Here is a 16,257-nt window from a genome sequence, read left to right as displayed (position 1 = left end):
GGACTAAGGTTACACTCTCAATCCCCAAACAAGTCACACTGCTAGTATTGGTCCAATTAGAGAATCCCATTCCTAATCAACCATGGGAATCGGACCCATCTGTAATAAAGATAATAGTTATATAGACACCACACGTCACTCTTTTCAAAGTATTTACGTAAAGAGAATATTTCCACACTTTCTCTCTCTCTTTCCCCAAAAGGTAACAGATTTTCTAAGTTTTTAAAAGAACGTGTCTTACCTTTTCGATGGGCGTTCTCTCCTGACACTTAGGGTGGGTAACCGCTTGTTCTCTCCCTTTGCACAAAGAATGCGTCTTTCACAAGTACCCTGAAACCAGTAGGCCTGTAATACGCGTTACAAACGAATGCACATGCCTCGCAAACGGGGAACGACCTCTGAGACAAGTTGCTTGTTCAGCAAATACCATTCTCTCTCCGGTGAACTTGCAGTGTACCACCCCTTGTCTCTAGGCAAGCAGAGCTATGTGACTTTATTATTATATAAAACACTTTAAACATATTATTAGCCATGCCCCCTCTTTCACCTCTTTAGACTGTACTTTTCTTTGCATGGACATTGTTCTTTTAAACTGGAATTTGTGTACTGTTCTTTTTAAACGGAATTTGTTTGTACTGTTCTTTTTAAACTGGAATTTTGTGTACAGAGACTTATTAGATTGTTTTTCTGCTGATGAAAAAAGTGCTTCTTATTTAATTTGCTGATAACATTTTTTTTCCTTCACAGATATTCGCTACTGTGAAAAGTGTGTTCAAATCAAACCCGACCGGTGCCATCATTGTTCAGTGTGTGGTGAGTGTGTGCTAAAGCTTGACCATCACTGTCCTTGGGTAAACAACTGTGTAGCCTTTACCAACTACAAATTTTTCATCCTATTCCTTGGTTATGCCCTACTGTACTGCCTGTTCATTGCAGCAACAACACTACAATACTTCATCAAGTTCTGGAAGGTATGTTTAACTCTTGTCTATGTATATGTTGGTGAAATTGTATTCAGAAGACAGTGAGTTTTTTTTTAATTTAAAAGTAAACCAAGTTTTGTTGACGAGGTGGTAGACCAATACAGATTTAGATTTTTTTATAATGGTATCCCGTACTTGATGTCTGTTTAGTCTGCATTAGAATGTTAGCAGTGGTATTGTGATTATTGAAATTCTTTTTATACAATAATTTCATTGATTACCATATATAGAATTACCTAAATATGATAAGCATAATACTGGATTTGAAAGTATATTATTACCCAAAATAACCAGTGTTATTTGTTAATATGGTAATACAAACTGTTGCTTTTATATAGGAGGATTTCTCAGCTTGAACTGGAATTATTTGTTGAAACATTGGTAACAAGGTTGTTTCACACCGTTTGATGGTGAGTGGGGAGAATAACCCTCCATTCACGCTGCCCTGTCACAAAGCACTTTTTCTTCAGCCTCAATCAGGTAAAGACATTAAAGTTGTTGTCTGACTAAGCAAGTTGAAACTTTTTTCGTATTTTCTGTTGTATGTATGGTCGTGTTTTTTACTCAGCAGGTGTTTGAACACTTAGAAGTGAACAATGAAAGGTGTGAAGGGGATAAGCAGGTGTTTGACTACTCTGTTTTTTGTGGCTCTAAATTGATGCATGGAATATGCTGGTTGTTCTCCTTTTTTTTTTTGGAGGGGATAGGGCTCAGCAGCGTGGAGGTGGAAGGTGAAAAGGTGTTTGCCATTTTTTTTAATGGGATAATTTTATACTGCCAAATATTATTGGTCTCTTCTCCATGACTGCCCTGTTTCTTTTCCTACATTTCTGCTCTTGCAGAAAGGTTATGCTGTATGGGTAGATGACCAGACCGCACTTTCTGACAGTGCCAGGCAGATGCACATGGTGAGTGCTCCTCAGGTGATACTTCTTATGTTCATAGTTTGCCACCACCTACCAATGCACGATTTTGTCAGCTTCTCAGTAGCACCAACAGACCTTTCACTGTAATCTGAGAGGTTGTCTTTCGCTGCTGTTTTTGCTGCTGTTTCCACTACAGAACTCTATGGTGTTTTGCCTTAAACAGCAATGATCTTAACTATGGGCATGCCACCTTATCAAGTGTAAGTCACAAGTACATAATAACGTGAAAAAAGCTGGAGCTTATCTTCTGGGGACATATTAAGTGAAGAAAAGCTGAAGCATATCTCTCCTCTTCCTTATCACAGAGTTCTTTCTTGTCCTCTTTTCTATTGTCTTATACCTCTTCTTCCTCCTCCTGTTATGTTATGAGAAGTGGTGATGGTGGTGGTCTCAAAACCCCTCTCACAAGAAGTTCTGTTGATCTTTGAAAGACTGCATTCTTCTGTAAGGGTTGGCGATGGTATTTGCTCACATGTGGGTTGGACATCTGCTCCAGGTAGAGTTTACACAGGGTTCACTGAGCATGCACTTGGGTCAGTGTCTCCCCATTTACTTCTGAAACATGAAAACAGTCTTGAACTCTTCCCATGCAGAGAAGAGTCAGTTCTACCATTGTGTACTGCATGTTTATAATCTTTGGATCATGTACATGCAGGCAGGATGTTTACAAGTAATGGAGCATCATGTCAATGTGTATGCATATGATTATGTGAACCTTTAGATGGTGTCTGGCTCATTAATGATGTACACATACACTGTCCCGCATTGTGTTGTGCATGAGACGGTTCACATATGGAATTCTGCCAAATTATGATACATCTGATCATGCAATCTCTGGGTTTGCTTTCTTTGCCTAACCAAGACTCCCAGCATGTGTATATTCAATAACTGGTGAGTGCTTATCCGTAAATTTTAAGTCAGTTTCAACTGATCTTACAAAGTCTATTGGAATGTGGATAAGATTTTTTGGGAATCCGTTGGAACAGAGATGATAACTCTACTGATTGTGAACTTAATCTCAGGGAGGCAACCACTGCCTTTTGTTGATCCCATCTTGTTGGTAGAGTGTACTAGGGCAGTGGTTCCCAAAATTGACTATACTAAGGACCCCCAGATATGATGATTCCCAGCCAAGAACCCCAGCCAACCAAAAGTTATCAGTATCATACAGGGATACCCAGTACAACGTATAGTACATTTAATATACAGTGGTACCTCGACATACGAAAGGCTCAAACTTACAAAAATTAGAATTACAAAAGCAAATACGAAGATTTTTTTTGGCTCTACATACGAAATAGTTCAGGATACGAAAGGTTGTTGCTGTAAAGTCCCGAGATTCGCTCAAGACCATCCTCCCGCTCTCCCATTGGTTCCTCCCCCTCATTTTGGGACCACCTTGACGTGGTGAGGGGGCTCTCGAACCTCAGGAATCTCTTCCCAGGTTCGAACCCAAGAGTCCCATATGACATTATATATTTTTCGAGTAAACTTATGTGGACTTTTCCATTTTTTGCCAAAATTTTTGAAAGCAAATAAATGAGAAAACATATCATGGCTTAACGTGGAGTTAAATCCGAAGCTAAATAGTGAGAACTGTGGTAGATCCATCATCTACCCGACAATGTTCGGGACCTGTTTTTCAGGCGGAACTATTCTGTGGAGCTGGACCACGGATTCAGGGGGCCTGGTTCTAGGAATAGAACTCTCGGCATTCTATCCAGTTTGCCCATAATGTGATTAGGATGGGGATAATTGTATTAACTATACTCTTAGTCCTAGCAAGCGGGTTCTGCTTACACTTGGGCCCATACTAATTCATGTTATGCCATCCCCTTTTGGGGTAGGGTAGGATGCGGACATTTGGGAGTCCTTTCTCACTTGTGCCTTTGGCAGAAGATTTAACTTCGCGAAGGGCCAATGATATCTTTTCAAGAATTTTTTTTTTTTTTTTTTTTTTTTTTTGTAAAACTCAAAATTTATGAACTGTGAAATAAATGAGTTTTTTTTTTAGATACCCCTGGGCCCCATGATGGAAAAACTACGGCACAGTTGATGACCATTGGCACGTCACTCCCGAATTTCCTAGGTACTGCCACAAGCAGTGAAAGTACTATAAAAGATACAAAGAAGGGCACCCTGTTCCAGTAAAGCAGCAGCCAGAAAACCAATAGAGTGCATAATAAAAAGAAACAAAACAAAAATAAATTGGTAAAACTCCAACATCGTAACAATGGAACCATATATGATGAACAATAATTCTGAATTAGAGACAAATAATCCTCCCAGCAATACAGAAAAATATAAAAATATAATAGACAAGCAACATACATAAAACAAGGACCAAAGAGAAACAAAAATTACCGACTTAATCCCACATTGGTACATTTTTGATGACCTCTTTGGACCAGACAATTGGTCAAGATTTCTAGTCCTCAAAGCTGACAACAAAATCTCAGCAGCGATGCTAGAAAACAAATTACTTAAACATATATCCAACACAAGACAATGGAATGCAGACACATCAAGGACAATGAATGGCTTATCCAAGTAACCAATAAAAAGCAGTCCACTGCCTTTTTAAGTATAACAAAAGAAATAATATTAAGGTAATAATTACAAGCCACGAAACATTGAATTATGTACAGGGTACAGTCATCCTACCCAATAGCGAGCAGGAGCTTCCTTCAAAACAACTATTGCTAGACTCCCTAAAATTGAGATATAACAATATCCACGATTTAGAAATATACTCTATTTCAAGTAGGAAAGATAAAAGTAAAAATATCAACATTGCCAAAATAAAATTTACAGGCCAAGACTTGTTGCCATTTAAAAAATACAAAAATTCTTGGACAAAAATAGAGAAGTTTCGTCCTTTTGTTCCTAAACCATTACAATGTACACAGTGCTCAAGGTATGGACACACATACAAAAGATGCCGTAATAAAGCTATATGTGCAGTCTGTGCATCAGATGACCATACCACTAATTGGAACTGTAATCAATCAAAATGTATTAATTGTGGACTAGCCCATCACGCAAAAATCTAAGGAGTGTCCATTTTGTACATGAACTCCCTGACAGATATATACTTAGCTATAGTCTCCGACGTTCCCGACAGAATTTCAATCTCGCGGCACACGCGACAGTAGGTTTAGGTGGTCTACCTTACCCGCCGCTGGTGGCGGATGTACAACCACTCCCGTAAGCTTGTCAGATTTTTCTCTGTCGCGGAACGATAACAACTGTTGTCGGTTCCTCTCGATAGTTTTTTCGATTCTCGCTTGCCTGGAGTTAATTTGGACTTCTTTGGTGACGTATTTGCTTTGTTTGGCTTGGCATACGCTGATTGTGGACCGGTTTTGATTTTGAGTTTGATTTTCTTAACGATGTCTGATCTAGAATCGGTAGTTAAAACTTCGGTTTTGTTTAGGGTTTTGCGTGAATGAAGGATGTAAGGTGAGGTTGCCGAAAGCTTCGGTAGACCCCCACACGGTTTGCATGATGCAGGGGGAATGAATGTGGCTTTTGCTAACCCTTGTAGTGAATGTAAGGGATTGAATGAAGAAGAATATAAGGCTCTCTCTTCTTATGTTAGGAAGTTGGAACGTGATAGAGTGCGTAAGGCTTCCTCTAGAAGTTCTAGCAGATCTAGAATGAGTGAGTTGGATGTGGATCCTAATAGTACTAACGTAGAATTAGAACCTTCTTCCCAAGTTGCGCGCCCCGGCTCCCCGCACCGAAGCCGAAGATTCGCCTTCGAGGCGGCAGCTCTGAAAGCCAAGAATCGTTCTGTGGATCAGAAGATTCGTCAGTTGGAAGGTAAGGAGAGTGTTAGTGATCAGTGCAGTGTCCCCAGTGTTGTGGAGGGTGCGTCTGACCGGCTCCTTAGTGCCTCTAGGCCTAGACCTCTTCCAGACTCCCAGTTCCAGTGGAGTAGGAAAGTCGAAAGCCGCAGGAGGGCTAGGGAGAGCCACACCGGTCAGGCGTCCCCTCGGCAGATCCTGAAGTACGCTCCCAGGCTGCCTCGGATCGCTACAAGAAGGAGCTCCTACGCCAATGCTCTCCTCTTCGTCGTCTCCCTCTCCGAAGAGAGGTTGGAACTCCCGGATGCGTCGCGCCCGTTGAAGAGGGCTTGGAAGGCTCCCTGCAGTCCTTTGGCTTCTAGTCCGGAGGTTTTCCCGGAAGAATCGTCGTGGAGGCGAAGAAACCCAAGAAATCCTGTGATCGTTCTTCTTCTCGCGCTCCGCGCTCGGCGCCTGCCTCCGAGGAAAGAACTAGAAGATTCTCCTACGAGAGTAATCGCGGGACTTCAAGCTCAGATCACGGCGCTAGCAGACTCTCTAGCAGTTAGATCTCGTAGGAAGAAGGACGTTTCTCTTCCGATCAAGAGATCTAGGCGCGTCTTCAGAGGATCGTTCTCCTTCATATGGGGAGGTTTCGTATGAAGGTGGGGGGCTCGCGTGAGCGCCCTCGCTCGCGGGAGCGCCCTCGCTCGCGGAGCGCCCCTCGCTCGCCTGGCTCTCTGTCAATTTCAAGGCGCCAAACATCGGTAGGACGCTCTATGGAGAAAGAAGTTTTTTCTCCAGATTGGATTCCCGCTTCCGGTAAGCGCACTACACCTGCTCATCACGCGATTTCTTCAACTCCCTCGCGGTGAGACTTCTCCTCAGCAGCCTCAAGATTATAGAAGGCGCCCTTATACAAGTAGCGTTCTTCTTCCAGATGTCACTCCTCGAGTATCGGATCGTGACTCTCCTGACAGACATCTAGAGTCTGGTAGGAGTCGTGTGCATGATAGACGGCCTACTGTTAGCCGCTCCCCGCAAGGTAGGCGCCAAGAGCCTACTGCACATAGCTCTCCTAATAGGCGCTCGTCTCTTTTAAGTGGCGTCATATCCTGATTATTCTCCTAAGGGCAGACAACAAGAGTCTTTCAAGCGCCCTTCTCCGTGTAGGCGCTCTCCGCTTCTAGGCGCACTTCTCCATGACCGTTTGTCTCTTGGTAGGCACCAGGAATCCCGGAAGCGACCCTTCTCCAAGTAGGCACTACGTTAGTTTGAAGCGCTCCTGAATGTTACCCTCTTGTTAGACGTCAAGAGTCTCGCAAGCAGCCTTCTCCTAGTAGGCGCATTTCGCCTTCCAGTCGAACTTCCGTGATCGTACGCAACTGGACAGGTATGGAGAGCCGCGCAGCGCTCTGCTCTCGATAGGCGCTCTTCTCCTGGCAGCCGCTCGCCTCAGGATAGGTGCATAGAGTATAGTAGGCGCTCCGCCTCCTCGTAAGCGCCCTGCGGATGTTTCCGAGGATTCTCGGAGTAGGAGCCCTACCTCTCCTTCGGCTGAGATTCCGTATACTCGAAGAGGGAGTCTCATCGTAGACTTCCCAGATCTTCTCATCGTTCTCCAGTGGATGTGAACTCTTCTAAGAGAGGGCGTTCTCCAACCTCTCGCTCAACTCCGTAGGATCCCCTTCGTCACCTAAGGATCTTCGCACCTCGGCTCGCCTCGACAAAGACGTCCTAGAAGGTTCAGATGAGGAACCGAACACTTCTGCTGCTGTCTCTTCTTACAAGAAGCTTACAGAGCTACTTTTACAAGTTTTTGGGGATTCCCTTACGCCTACGGCTCCTCTATCCTCCTACTCACTTTTTTCAACGGCGAAGACAGCGAAGAGTTCTTCTTGTGTGAGGATGAAGCCAACTCTTTCTATGAAAAAGGCACTGAGGAGTTTTTTGGTTCCTGGATGGCTTCCAAAGAAGAAGCGGGGAAAACGATGTTCGCTTTTCCTCCTTCGAAGTTATCAGGACGCGCTGGTTTCTGGTACGAAACAGGAGAGCCCTTAGGATTGTGTCTACCGTCTTCGGCTGATTCGGATTTTTCGGCGCTGGTAGATTCGACAAGGAGAACTGCCCTTAACTCTGCTAAGACGACTTGGGCAATGAATGAATTGGATCATTTGCTCAAAGGTATGTTTAGAGTGCTAGAAGTATTTAACTTCCTTGATTGGTCGTTGGGAGTCCTAGCCAAGAAAATTGAAGTGCCAGAGTCAATTCACCAGATGTATTTATGTGTGTTTTGTCTTGTATGGACAAAGTCAGTAAGAGACGGAGCGAGTGAAATCGCCTCCCTTTATGGGGCCGGGATCGTGAAGAAGAGGTCGGTTTATTGTTCCTTCTTAACGAAGTCGGTCTCCCATGCTCAGAGGGTCTTCTTTGCTGTTTGCTCCTCTGTCTACTCAGTTTGTTCCCGAAACATCGAGTGCAGGACATTTCGAGGTCACTTTCGGCCAAAGCCACCCAGGACCTTTTGGCACAGTCGGCAAGAAAACCTCGCCCTTCCTTCCCTACCAAGGCTAAGAAGGAAAAGGCAAGTGTTCGAGAACCCTTTCGAGGGGCATCTTCATCAAGAACTCTACGTTTAGAGGTCGTAGACCTTCAAGAAGGGGTAAGACTTTCGCCAAGTCTGTTAAAGCCCCAAATAACTTGCAAGTCCTTCAAAACAACGGTGGGCGCCAGACTCTTAGAGTTTGCAGAAGTCTGGGCCCAAAAAGGGGCGGATCTTTGGACCCTTTCTATTCTGAGGAGAGGTTACCTCATCCCTTTCGTCGAAAGACCTCCCTTGACGACCATCCCAAGGGAACTGACGGCCAGGTACAGAGACCCCATCATGAATCAAGCTCTCCATCTAGCAGTAGATCAGATGCTGGAGAAGGGGGCTATCGAACTAGTGTCAGACCATCATTCATCGGGCTTCTACAACCGCCTTTTCCTAGTTCCGAAGTCCTCAGGGGGATGGAGACCGGTGTTGGATGTAAGCGCCCTGAACTTCTTCGTAGAAAAGAAGAAGTTCACGATGGAAACGCCTTCATCAGTGCTGGCAGCACTTCGTCCAGGGGGACTGGATGGTTTCCTTGGATTTACAGGACGCTTACTTCCACGTACCGATCCATCCTTCCTCGAGGAAGTTTCTCAGATTCATGATGGGGGGGAAAATTTTTTCAGTTCAGGGCTCTGTGTTTCGGCCTCTCGACAGGCCCTCAAGTGTTCACGGGGATTTTGAGGAATGTGGCTCAATGGCTTCATTTGAAAGGGGTGAGGATATCCATGTACCTCGACGATTGGCTAATAAGGCCAATTCAGAAGATCGTTGTTTGAAGGACTTACAAGTAACTTTAGAATTGACGAAGGCTTTGGGACTTCTCGTCAATTTCAAGAAGTCATCACTAATTCACCCGAGCAAGAGTGTGTGTATCTCGGGATACAGATGAACTCTCTGAGTTTTCGGGCTTTTCCCTCGCAGGAAAGGATAGCCCGAGGATTCGAGAGAGTAACAACCTTCTTAGGGAAAGAAGTATGCACAGTGAGGGAGTGGATGAGTCTGCTGGGGACACTCTCCTCTCTGGAGCAATTCGTTTCCCTAGGAAGGTTGCACCTGAGACCGCTCCAATTCTTTCTTCATCGGAATTGGAGTCGTCGTTCTCAGGATTTGACGTACTCCCTGTCGTTATCCCAGGACATCAAGAAACATCTCTTATGGTGGACAGATCCCAACCTCTTTGCGAAGGGACTGTCTCTTCAATCACAGACCCCCAACCTGGTGTTGTTCTCCGACGCGTCGGACATGGGGTGGGGTGCAACTCTGGGAACCAACGAAGTGTCAGGTACCTGGGTGGGGGACCAGGTAGCCTGGCACATCAACAGAAAGGAGTGATGGCTGTGTGGTTGGCTCTGAAGGCTTTCGAGCCCAAAGTCAGAAGATCGGTAGTGCAGGTCAACGCGGACAACACTACAGCTCTGGCATACATCAGGAAACAGGGGGGGACGCATTCCTTCTCCCTGTACGAGACAGCAAGAGACCTCTTCTGTGGGCAGAAAGAAAGAGGAATCAAGCTTCTCACCAGGTTCGTGGCAGGGAGAAAGGAATGTAAGAGCAGATCTCCTCAGCAGGAAAGATCAGGTCCTTCCCACAGAGTGGACCCTTCATCTGGATGTATGCCAGAGCCTGTGGAAGTTATGGGGGCAGGCCACACATAGACCTCTTTGCCACGTCAAAGAACAAGAGGCTGGATCCTTACTGCTCTCCGATATCGGATCCAAAGGCAGTAGTAGCAATAGATGCTCTTCTTCTAGACTGGGAACGGACTCGACGTCTACGCGTTCCCCCCTTCAAGATCCTGGGGCTAACTATCAAGAAGTTCGTAGAGTCCGATTCAACGAGAATGACCTTAATCGCTCCCTTTTGGCCGGCCCAAGAATGGTTCACAGAGATACTGGAATGGTTAGTGGACCTTCCAAGATCGCTCCCGCTAAGGAGCGATCTACTCAGACAACCCCACTTCGACAGGTACCACACAAAAATCTCCTCGCTCTCAGTCTGACTGGTTTCAGACTGTCCAAAGTTTGGTCAGAGCGAAAGGATTTTCAGCAGCAGCTGCTAAAGCAATCGCAAGAGCGAGGAGAACCTTCCACCTTGCGTGTATACCAGTCAAAGTGGGATGTCTTCAGACGTTGGTGCAAGAGGAAGAACATTTCCTCTTCCAGTACCTCTGTGACCCAAATTGCGGATTTCCTTATTTTTCCTCAAGGAAGAATGTCATCTGGTGTGTCAACTATTAAGGGATACCGCAGTAATGTTGGGCGGCGGTATTTCGACATAGAGGCTTAAATATATCCGATGATAAGGACCTGCATGATCTTATTAGATCATTTTGAAACCATTAAGCGTCCTCATGTAGTACCGAACTGGAATCTAGACGTAGTCCTACAATTCCTTGGATCGTCTAGATTCGAACCTCCTGGCTTAGCCTCTTTCAAGGACTTGACGAAGAAGGCTATCTTCCTTTTAGCCCTAGCTACAGCTAAAAGAGTGAGTGAGCTCCAAGCTATTGAGGGCAATGTAGGGTTTAAGGAAGATTCTATGGTGTGTTCGTTTCTTCCAAGTTTCCTTGCAAAGAATGAAAACCCATCACGCCCTTGGCCCAGGAGCTTTGAAGTTCGTAGTTTATCTTTTCTAGTAGGGGAAGAGCCTGAAAGAACTCTTTGCCCTATGAGATTATGAAGTATTTCCTTAAGAGGAAGGAACAACTAAGGCTAATCAAGATGTACTTTGGTGCTCCGTAAAGGATCCCACTCGGCCCATGTCGAAGAATGCTCTTTTCCTTTTTTCTGAGAAGCATTATTACAGAGCCCCTGTGCTGTAAGAAGATCATTTTAGACTACTGAAAGTGAAAGCTCACGAGGTGAGAGCCATCGCAACTTCGCTTGCATTCAGAAAAAATATGTCTGTGCGGAACTTGATGGAGGCGACTTTTTGGAGATGCCAATCGGTTTCGCAAACCACTACCTACGTGATGTGAAAATCACATATGATAAATGCTTCGCCTTGGGTCCTTTCGTATCGGCGGATTCGGTGCTGGGGCAGGAGCTGAAACTTATACCTGTGTAAATTTTTTATATGTTACCCTATATTTTATATTGTTATTTTTTGGTTGTCTGAAAGAGGTTGCAGGAGGCACCTCTTTTTGTCGTAATATTAACCCTTTGTATTTTGGTTAGGTGGTCTGGTGGGTTTTGGCTCCTTGCAGAGGTAGTGGTAAGGATCTGTTAGGTAAGCGGACAAGGTCCCTCTAACAGCATCCGACTTGGATTCTACCACAATAGGGGATCACATATCCCAGTGGTAGATCCGAGAGTCTTTCAGCATCAGGTCACGTCCTAGCTGTAGCTCTCCAGGCAATGCAGACTCAGAGATAGTATCTATGAAGTCTTCATCCTGAAAAGGTGAGAACCAAGGTTGTTATATCCTACAACATTAGTTGTTTCCCGTATTACCTGTATTATTGAGCTGTCTCTTACCCTCCACCAAGGGTGCAATCAGCTAAGTATATATGTCAGGGAAGTTCATGTGTACAATGATATTGTTAAACTACAATAAAGTTTTTGTACATACTTACCTGGCAGATATATACGATTAATGGCCCACCCAGCCTCCCCTCAGAGACAGGTGGAAGAGAAAAATCTGACAAGCTTACGGGAGTGGTTGTACATCCGCCACCCAGCGGCGGGTAAGGTAGACCACCTAACCTACCTGTCGCGTGTGCCGCGAGATTTGAAATTCTGTCGGGAACGTCGGAGACTATAGCTAAGTATATATCTGCCAGGTAAGTATGTACAAAACTTTATTGTAGTTTAACAATATCATTTTTACCAATATAACACAGAACTTCAGTTGTTAATAAATAGGACAGAATGTCAGTCATGGAAGCCAGAACTTGAGCTAAAAGTAAGAGGCGTTAATAATCCATCAAAACCCCCACCTTTTCAAATGTGACTAAAAATCAAGACATCAAACAGCACAATGACAAACAAGATAGTATAAACATGGAAACTGGATTTCATAACAATAATACTGAAACCCAAAATAAAAGTGATATTACAACAACCAATACCACCACTAACATAGATGATTCAGTTAGCCATGGAAAAAGAACTTCCAATAGAAGAAGAATTAATAATGATGATAATCGAACTGGCCACGAAAAAAAAGAAAAGAATTCTAAAGCAGAAGAACCCCACCCTAAGGGACTAAAAAAGTAAATATTGAAAATTACAATCAATCCAGAGAGACTCCAAATACACCGGAGAAACATTTTAAAAAAGATATTAAACTAACCTCATCACAAGTGGAAATACACAATTACCCTCAATCTCAATCAAACAGCCAACATCTGGACAGTAAAGATCACTCTTTACAATTTCCATCAAATAATACTAATGAAAATCATACCATTAAACCAAACCAAAATATAACTATCACCCCCCAACCATCCACAAGACCGAAATATCCCATTAACAACAACAAAACAAATAACCCCTCAACCAACAGTCCTTATCACTACAGAAAAGGAACAATAGAATTACAAAACCAGAAATTTCTAAAGCTAGACCAAAAACTTCTGAACCAATAATTAACATTACCAAACATGCTTCATCTTGTGGTTGTAATGAATGCTTTGTAAGTACATATAACCAACTAACTACCAAGACAGAGGACACAGTACGAAATTGTATTGACAATTTGTCACCAAATTAAGGAGGTGCCCTTTTAACACACCAACATGAGAACGAATTATGTTCTGAATCCTTAAAATACAAAAAAGGAAATTATAAAATCAAAAATAGACTTATTAATATTCAACTATGAAAACAAACAACTGCAGAATCTAATAACCAACATACAAATACAATGATTAAAAAACCACAAATAATTCAAATGCATATAAACAAACTACGAGACAAAGTAAAATCAGCAATCAATTTACAGAATTTAACACCAATTCCTCCCAATAATGGAATATAAATAAAATCATTCAATGGAATATAAATGGTCTCTTAACCCGACTACGTCTGGGTGAATTACAAAGAATCATACGAGACCACAACCCAATGTGCTATGTCTACAACATATAGGAAGTAACCTACAAATATCCAACACTATGAAATTGCCTGTTATTCACCAACTGACGGTGGAAAATTAGGCACAGCCATATACGTTCATAATAGCATTACATATGAACCTGTTTGACATACCATCTATGCCATATCAAATACATCAATTAAACTGTATATGCCTGATAAAAGTAAAATTACTATTTGTAATTTATATAACCAACCAAATTTCAATGCAATTTCAGTGATTTTTCTGAACTTATTAGCAAAAGTATACAGGAACCACTACTATAGTAGGAGATTTTAATGCACATAATCCATTATGGGATATTAATAACCCACTGACACATCCGGAATCAACATAGAGAATACTATAATGAAACACAACCTGTATTGTCTCAATGAAAGTGAAGTTCCAACATATTTTTCAAATACACACCTAACCTTTTCTTCAATTGACATTTCATTATGTTCAAATGATGTAGCGGAGAAATTTGAATGGAACGTCCCTAGATGATTCAATACACAAGTGACCATTTCCCAATCATTCTGAACTACTTAAGTAATGTCAAAATATTGCCACCTACAAGATATAATATCCAAAAAGCTAATTGGGATAAATATTTCCTATACACGAAACATACCACCATTCCCACATAATGAAGATCACAATACTACATGTGAATCCTTCTCAAACTTCATAATAAATGCTGCAGATAAAAGTATTACCAAAAACCAAAACACATTCCACAAAATCCCTGTCCCATGGTGGAATCCAACATTAACAACATTAAGTAAAATAAAACATATATTGAGTCGCAATCTAAACAGACTCAAACTCGCCTTAAATCACTCGACAAAATGCCCTATAGTATAAACATATTAAACAAAATAGTTATAACAAACATAACAATTAACCACATTAAACCACTATATAACAAATATACAGCCAAATTTAGAAAAACGGTAATAGCTGAAAAAATCACATCATGGAAGGAATATGTCTCAAACATATCTTCAAAAAACACATCCACAAGGGATATCTGGCAAAGATAAGGAAAATCAATGGAAAACATATAAGACCTCCAAGAAGTGCAATACATTTAAATGGAAAAATATACCATGATACTTATGAAATATCAAACATAATTGGGAAACATTTGAAAACATCAGTGCTTACTCCAGCCTAGATACACATTTTCAAAGTATCAGAAAACAAAAAGAAAATATAATACTCAATTTTGAAACTCTTGAAGACCTGGAATATAACTATATTTTTAACATGGATGAACTAGATAATGCCATCAACTCTTGTCATCCCTCTCACCAGGATATGATAAAATATCATTTGAAATGATAGAAAAATTAGCTCCTATAGCTAAATCATATTTATTAAAATTTTACAATAGTATCTGGCTAAAACGTGTCTTTCCTGATAAATGGAAACAGCCATAATTATTCCAATAAACAAACCAGGAAAGGATGCAAGTAATCCATCCAATTATAGACCGATATCTCTAACAAGTTGCCTATGGCAAAATCTTAGAAAAAATGGTTAATGCACGATTAACGTATGTAATAACCAAAGAATCCATTTTAACACCAACACAATCTGGTTCAATAGCTGGCAGATCAACCCTAGATCCCTTAACACATTTAGAAGATCATATCAAAAAAGGCTTTGAACAAAAGAAATTAACAGTAGCTATATTTTTTGATATAGAAAAAGCATACGATACAACATGGAAACATAACATCATGCAAAAACTCCACTCCAAGGGACTAAGAGGCCACTTACCAATATTTATTAAGAACTTCTTAACAAACAGAACTTTCAAGTAAGAGTAGAAAATTCCTACTCAGTAACCCTATAAACTGGAAGAAGGAATCCCTCAAGGTAGTGTCTTGAGCTGTACATTGTTTGCTTTAGCAATCAATGACATTACTATAAATTTACCAAGTGGTGTAAAAAACAGTTTATATGTTGATGACTTTGTCATTTACTATAGAAAGTAGTAATTGAGACATGCTCAGAGAGTTCTCAGTACTGCCATTTCAAATATAATGTAGTTGGCAAATTCAGTTGGATTTAAATTTTCAACTGATAAAACAAAAGCAATTCGTCTTCTACAAAGACAAAAAGGTGGATGAAGAACCAAACAATCAAACTGCATCTTTATAGCACTGAAATACAATTTTGTACAAAAATCAAGTATCTAGGAGTAATATTTGATCAACATTTAAATTGGAAAGAACACATCAAATACATTAAAGCCAAGGGCACCAAAGCCCTTGCCATATTAAAAAAGTTATCACACACTAATTGGGGAGCAAAGCGAGACATTTTATTAATGATATATAAGGCAACAGTCTTATCCATAATAGATTACTGCTGTCCAATATATTCATCCGCCTCAGAATCTGCATTAAAATCTCTCGATGCAGTGCACCATGAAGGCGTGGCGATTGTGCACAGAGCTTTCCCGATCGTTCCTCCCCCAACAAACTCACTTTTGGTGGAGGCAGGTGTTTTGCCCTTAAAACATCACCGTAATTTAATAACAATACAAGAGGTCTTTCATTGCAAGCGGGATCGTCTCCTGCAACTTACTGCTTCCAAAACTGTAATCAAGTAACAGCAGTTAATAGTATCTAGCTCTTTCCAAAAAGAGCTAGATACATAATGAACATACATAATATGAATCCAATTTTTCACCCACCAATGGAATTGCCACCACCATGGATTTTTAAATAGAGTAAAGATATGTACCTCCCTGTCTTACCTACTCAAAAAACAAATGACAAGTACGGAAATGTACCGCCAACATGCTTTGGAGCACATTAGAAGAAAAGGCAACAAATTTATGATATATACAGACGGCTCCAAAAAAATAA

At 41.7% G+C, this 16,257-nt stretch overlaps 1 protein-coding gene and 1 long non-coding RNA gene across 8 annotated transcripts in view; one reads left to right on the top strand and one right to left on the bottom strand.

The window, feature by feature from the left end:
* LOC135224609 (palmitoyltransferase ZDHHC2-like) overlaps positions 1-16,257 on the bottom strand; it is a 268,190-nt gene that overhangs the window by 132,782 nt on the left and 119,151 nt on the right. The window lies entirely within an intron of this gene.
* The window catches only part of LOC135224610 (uncharacterized), a 23,612-nt gene continuing 8,107 nt past the window's right edge, over positions 753-16,257 (top strand). The window contains exon 1 of the long non-coding RNA XR_010316780.1: positions 753-971. This is a non-coding gene — a long non-coding RNA (uncharacterized LOC135224610). The remainder of the gene's footprint in view (positions 972-16,257) is intronic.

This window comes from Macrobrachium nipponense, chromosome 12 (assembly GCF_015104395.2).
Source record: "Macrobrachium nipponense isolate FS-2020 chromosome 12, ASM1510439v2, whole genome shotgun sequence".
In the NCBI taxonomy this organism is placed as follows: Eukaryota; Metazoa; Arthropoda; class Malacostraca; order Decapoda; family Palaemonidae; genus Macrobrachium; species Macrobrachium nipponense.
This window is presented reverse-complemented; position numbering and strand designations above follow the sequence as displayed.